Below are 6,390 nucleotides of genomic sequence, written 5' to 3'. Positions count from 1 at the left end.
AGTGTTTATTCCTCTAAAATAAAACCGAAGTGCCTATGACAAATTCACCGAACGCGTCCTTGGGTTGCGGATAGAGGAACCCTGTACCATTAGTTTTTGTTCAATATGGTTACAAAAATTAATAGGCAGTCACGGATAATTGTCCAGTGTTGGCTCTGAAGAAATTAGCCGCCAAGCAGTGCTCTACAAAGATAGACGAACCCCTTTCCCGACCTCTGAAATATCAATTGTCGTGTATATAACGCAGCGAGAGCTTTGGCCAATGCGAACCGTAAAACTATACCGACGGTTGATTGTAAGAGCAAATGAAGACTGCATCAATTCGCCATTAAGAAAGGCTGGGCAAGACATTACGTGTCCTAAATTTAGTGTGTGATTGAATACATAACATCTGGAAGAAATTATACCGCCAAGGTTTGAAAGTTCGTGCGCGAACGCCGCATTTGTTATCAGACACTTAACAAGTCAAAGCTACTGTCCACCAGACAGCGTACCTGAAAAAGAATGCCCACCCATCAGTACCAAGGAGGTGAAAACAGTATTAATAGGTAGGAAGAACTATTCCACTCCGGGACCAGTTGGCATCAACACCTTCCGCTGCAAGCAGTTTCGTTTAACCCATTAGCATTTGGCCCGCACATTCACCTCATATTTAAAGTCGGACGAACCAATTCCGTTGTGGTTAGTGGACATATGCAACAGTACTCCTACCAAAAATGGCCAACTTAGTTGACTCGAAAAATTACAGGCCAATAATTTGTCTGGGCACACTGTTTAAGATATTCACAGTTAGCAGGATGTCAGCAGAACCTGTTCATCGATAGATGTGTCTGTAAAGATGCAGCACCCTACCAGCGTGCCCTATCGATAGCCTGGATTTATTACGGGAAATCTTTCATTCGCCCTCCCATATAGTTATCATCTGTCTTTTGGAAAGCTTAAAGCTTCATACGGAAATCGTGAGGTGCCTAGAGAGATTGATGCCGCTTTAGAAAACCAGATTTTCTATTTCATCTAGAAAAAATTGTCTGAGAACTATCAAGATCCAATTTCAGAGAGGTGTGTTTCAGGGCCACCCCATGATACCACTTATCTTTTGCCTCACATTATTGCCACTGCATCTAGCACTTCGCCATTCCCAGGGATACTTTAGTAGAAAACCTGCAAATTGAAAGTACAAGGTCACTTATGTATTTCACATGGATGGTCTTAAGATATATGCTTAAAAACCGCAACTATATCTAGCTATAGGGATTGTCAAACGGTACATTAGGGAAATAGGAATGGAATTTGGGTTAGATAAATAAGTCTAGGTTTATTTGGAGTCAGAAAAACTTCATGGTATACCTAAAGAACGGCAGATTTAATCCGGCAGATTTAATCTTTCTAACTGTCGGCGAGGAACAAAGTATCTGCAACGAACATGCTTGCCGTCGCGGAAGTACTCTATTCATTAGGAGTGTTTCCATGGACGTAGAATGAGCTCAGATCCCTTGATATCGGGACGCAAAAGGTTATACACACGAAAAAAGCATGCATTTTAAGTTTTCTGTTTCGCGACTCTATATCTCACGCCGTCAAGGTGATCACGGAATATTAAATGCTAAGTTTCTTCCCAACAGGATTAGTCTAGGTACAGCACATAGAGTCACAAATGGAAGAGACTCTCTTCTTAAAATGGTCAGGAAGCACTAAGAAGTGGGCAAACGAGCGTTTCTGTACAAAGTAGCAGAAGAGGCTGCTGAAGCACTCGGACTTAACTTCAGTATCAGGGGTGGGAAAAATGCATCAAATCTTATCTATCTCGAGTACTTACTCCCGAAAGTCCAGATAATAAAAGGACAGGAGAAAAACTTCCGTTAACAGCTTTTTCCTAAGAGGATGCACGGCATCTTCCATAAAGATGTAGATGATCAGTCAATTTCGTGTAAGCTAACTTTTTCTCTCCTTAAATCACCCAGTTTAAAGTCGGGCAAGGAGGGTTTCATTTTGGCATGTCAAGAAATACATCCAAAGGCACAATAAGGCACTAATTATGCCTTATTACAACCTCTGTTACTCTTGCGGCATTAACCTTGATATAGCTTCTATAAATGCTCCTGGGGAAATAGAGTCAATGGTAGAGAATAAGAAGTGCCGCATATACTGAAACTTTATATTCTCTGCCATTATTTCTATTGCACACTCGAGGTCTGACAAAGTGTAACCAGCTGACAAAAACATCATAGCCATCGTAGCGACGACAGAGCCCAGAATATTCTGTGAAATTAATCGTCCTTATCATCGGCGCTCTTGGAGGTGCCAATCTGCCTTTTATATTAAGAACTGATTTACCAACTTTTGACTGATTATTTTGTTTCAAAAAACTAAATATAATTTGTTTCCAATCAAGTAACATTAATTGAATATTTACATTAACGTTATACAATTAATCGTGGCTATTATTTTTACATTAAAACATTTTTTGTTTAACTATCGCCATTACAATAATTTTTTCTAGTGACTTGGAATTTAGGAAGCGAGTATCTATATTAAATTTTGTAAATTATATGTACATACATTTCAAATGAAAATAATTAATCGATGATTTTCGTGTTCTGCATTTAATAATTAATTATGAAGCGATTCCGCTAAAATTTATATTTTCTAGAATTATTTGAAAGCTTTTTTAAAGGCTCTATTTTTAGCATCCGTAAAATTTCTATACCACGTTTTAAGATTTTTATGGCTGCTTAGCAATTACGTTATATTTACTTGTGTCCTTGGCGCATATCTCTAGAGTATTATTTGGTTTGTTTAATCAATTTGCGATTGCAAGGAAGAACTGAAATAAAACAATTGGTTTTCGGTGCTGTAAAGTGCACAACTAACTGGTTCAAACTATTGTGAAACAGACGTAAAGGGGTTATATCTAAAAAGTGATTATTCAATTATATTCTGCACAAAGCTAGTCGTTAAGACAAACAATAAGTTTTAATTCGGTTCACCTAATATTGATGATTCTAAATAAAATTTACAAAACAATATTTGTCGTATGAGAAACACGAGTTAGTCGTAATTAATTTTTTAACTGTGTTTGCATTTTTATACAAGGAACATACATGCCTTTAATCTTAATTAGCCCATCGTTAATCTTTTTTCCACTTTATTTTTTTGAAAGAATAAATAAAACGCGTCAATTATAGATCTTAAAAGTTGGTATAAATAACCGGATGATATCCAATCTCTCATCATAAGAAATTCTTAAAAACTTAATGGAATCTTTTATTTCTCAGTCATTATAACAATCAGGAAAAATGAAGATTACCCCTGCTTTTACTCTACTCACATTCGCGGGATTATTGCGCTTTGATCGTAAGTTCAATACAATATTGTCATTATTATTTATGTACAATCTTAAAAAATTTAGGGCCGTTTCAAAATAAATCTTTCAAAATTTTAAAAGAAGTTTATAGTAGTTGCTTTCAAAATTCAATACGCGCTCTGTCTTTTTACTTCCTCCGCATTCTGGTACATACCTTTAACAAGTAAAGTTCAGCAGCGACAACTGTAATTTGTCAATTGTGAATTTTATTTGGTTAATGTTCATTAGGCTGTAACGAACACATTCTCATCACGCATCTTGTGCTTTGCACTCGAATTTGTGCAAAGTGCGAAGTTTTCAATATTATGTTTTTTCCTTGAATTTTTTTTGTATTTTGTAAACTGCTGCGCGCATTTAGAATTAGGCGCAGCAGCGTGATCTGTTTTATTAATGATTCTCTGTATTATCCGAGGAATTGCTTTGTTTGTGCATTTTTCTTTAATTAAAAAAATTGTTTATAAGATCTTGGCCACGAAAGTTTGATCAGGAATTTTCCTAAATTTGATTGTTTTCCTGATGGCGAAAAACGAATAAAAATTGCTTTCTGTAAATCAAGCTTACGTAAGAACTCCGCCCTCTTAAATTGGCGTCAATAATTTATGCTAAACAAATTTCCGAAATTTTCTCGCATTTGGGAAATATGACTAATAAATGCAGGGACGGCTAAAAATGTCTAATCGTGTCCGCGTTGAGTTCAAGTCAGCCCGCTGCTTCCCGAATAGCGCCGGTTGACTGAAACTCGACGCATTCACTTTTTACATTTTGAGATATATCTGGGGAAGTCGAGAGTGTAAATGCAAAAAAAGTTTATTGATAAAAAATGTTAAGTTTGTAAGTTACCAGTAAATGATAACTTCATAGATATCCATTTCTCCCGCACAAATTTAGGTGCTATCTCAGTACACGTAGTTACCGTAAAAATGTCAAATCACCACACTGTTGGCGGTGCACTATCCACCACCAGGGAAGTCCCCGAATGGATGAGACCACGTGAACACCATCCAGTCTTCCAAGGCTATCAAGTTTTCATTCGTGCGAACACAGGAAGTCTCTTTGTTTCTGGTTTCCTGGAACCAAGAATGACAATGCCGGGTCACAATCCTGCACGAGAAGTTCCAGCAAGTGTTGAGCTAAAAGTATGGATGAGTAAAATGATAAATGATGGAGAATTTCAGCCATACAATTCCGCTAACCCACCTGCATATTGGTTCGCTAAAGACTATCTCTTTATAACAAGACAAGGAACTAAGGATGTTTATTGGGTAATGTTGAAGCTGAAACAAGAAATGGACCACATGAGCTGGTTCGTAAGGCCTTTGTGACCTTTGTGTTGTTGAATGTAATTTTCAAGCAGATGAAGTGGAATATTTTAATTTTTTAAATAAGCTGACATTGAATTGAGTCGATATTAAAATCGTTTTCAATGTGGCGGGTAAAGAATAAAAATTTTTCCTGTATAAATAGGAAGGGGGCGCAATTATACCAATTAGTTTCTCAAGGATATTTATACATTTTTTATTTGGCACACAAATTTTTGTGTTCCTTCCGTTTGGGAATTCAAAACTTTTAAAATATTCTATGTTTGTCAATTATAATTAAAATTATATAATATCTCACATTTCTGCAAATATGTATGCTATATATTCTGTAAGTTGTGTATATTCATAAGAATATTTAAATAAACACATCATGTATCGATAATAAAGCGTTTCATTTCCCCTATGGAACATTCAAATTGTGAGAATTCGAATTTCAGAAAAGCGTCATTCAATTTTTGACAGAAAATCGTTATTTGTAAGTCTGAACTTATGAAATCTCGAAATTAGTAGTGTCGAGAAAATACATGTCCTTCGTACTTTGAAATTTGAATCGTTGATTCGCGAGGGCAACCGAGCTGGGCCCTCACCGGGGACCCGCATGGAACATCCATATGGTGAAAGTTCGACTTTCAGAAAAATGTCATTCAATTTTTGACAGAAATTTATTGTTTGTAAATCTGAACTCATGAAACCTTAAACTTAGTAGTGTCAAAAAAATATACGTCCTTTGGATTTTGAAATTTTAATCGTCGATTCGTGAGGGCAACCGAGCTGGGACCTTTGAGGGGGCCCTCGCAGAATTTCCACGTGTGGAACATTCATGCGGGCTCCCGACGTGGGCCCTCATCCTAAGAGGTCTCAGCGCGGCTTTTTCCACTCGGGTTACGTAATATTTATTTGTATTTTTAGCGCAGACCTCTAGAGTTAAATCAATTACTACCTCACTCTTATTGATAAGTGGACCCTAAATTATTGCCTTGCAACAACTAGAAGACCCTACTTTTCTTGCATAGAATTTTTTGGGACCCTAAAAAACAGACTTATGGGGGTAATATTTAAAAAGTAATTCTTTATTTTCTGCCTAAAACTCTTTGCCAAGAGAAATACTGAGTTTCAATTCGATTGAACTAATATTGCAAAATAAAAAATTTTAGTCAACTGAACAAATAAATTGTATGAAATATTGTGTTATGGCAAATTGTATTCTAACTACAATTAATAATAATAATAACTGTTTTTAATAAAATTTTCATTTAATCCTTTTGCCGAATTTTATATGTAAAAAACACAAACCCTTGAAACCTATTCTATGACGCCTGATATTTATGAATTATATGCAGCGAATAGATTTCAAATAATCCTAAAAAGCAGGATTATCCAAGGAATTTGTTTTAATCATTAGTATAGAGCTTTCTTTGTGATAAAAAAATGTTGATTTCAGAATTTCAATTTAATCAACAACACTAAAATGCACTGTATGAAAAATTAAAATAGTTTATGAAAAGTTTCAATTTGTTTCATTATAAAAAGAAACAAAAAGCGATATCACATTGATGCATCATACGTATAATTGTGTGCAATATTAATATTGAAGCTTTGCAAGAAATTCTGTTTTTTTCTCCAGGCTTTAATTTAGGATGTCTAGCGAAATAGATATTTATAGATTCTATAGATAATATTTTGTGATTAGTGTCTCCAAAATAAATT

At 35.5% G+C, this 6,390-nt stretch overlaps 1 long non-coding RNA gene across 1 annotated transcript in view; it reads right to left on the bottom strand.

Moving 5' to 3' along the window:
* Nucleotides 1-4,452, bottom strand: part of LOC117177531 — a 38,533-nt gene extending 34,081 nt beyond the window's left edge. The window contains exon 1 of the long non-coding RNA XR_004467704.1: nucleotides 4,278-4,452. This is a non-coding gene — a long non-coding RNA (uncharacterized LOC117177531). The remainder of the gene's footprint in view (nucleotides 1-4,277) is intronic.
* Nucleotides 4,453-6,390: the final 1,938 nt, after the last annotated feature.

The sequence above is a fragment of the Belonocnema kinseyi genome, chromosome 7 (genome assembly GCF_010883055.1).
Source record: "Belonocnema kinseyi isolate 2016_QV_RU_SX_M_011 chromosome 7, B_treatae_v1, whole genome shotgun sequence".
NCBI lineage: Eukaryota > Metazoa > Arthropoda > Insecta > Hymenoptera > Cynipidae > Belonocnema > Belonocnema kinseyi.
This window is presented reverse-complemented; position numbering and strand designations above follow the sequence as displayed.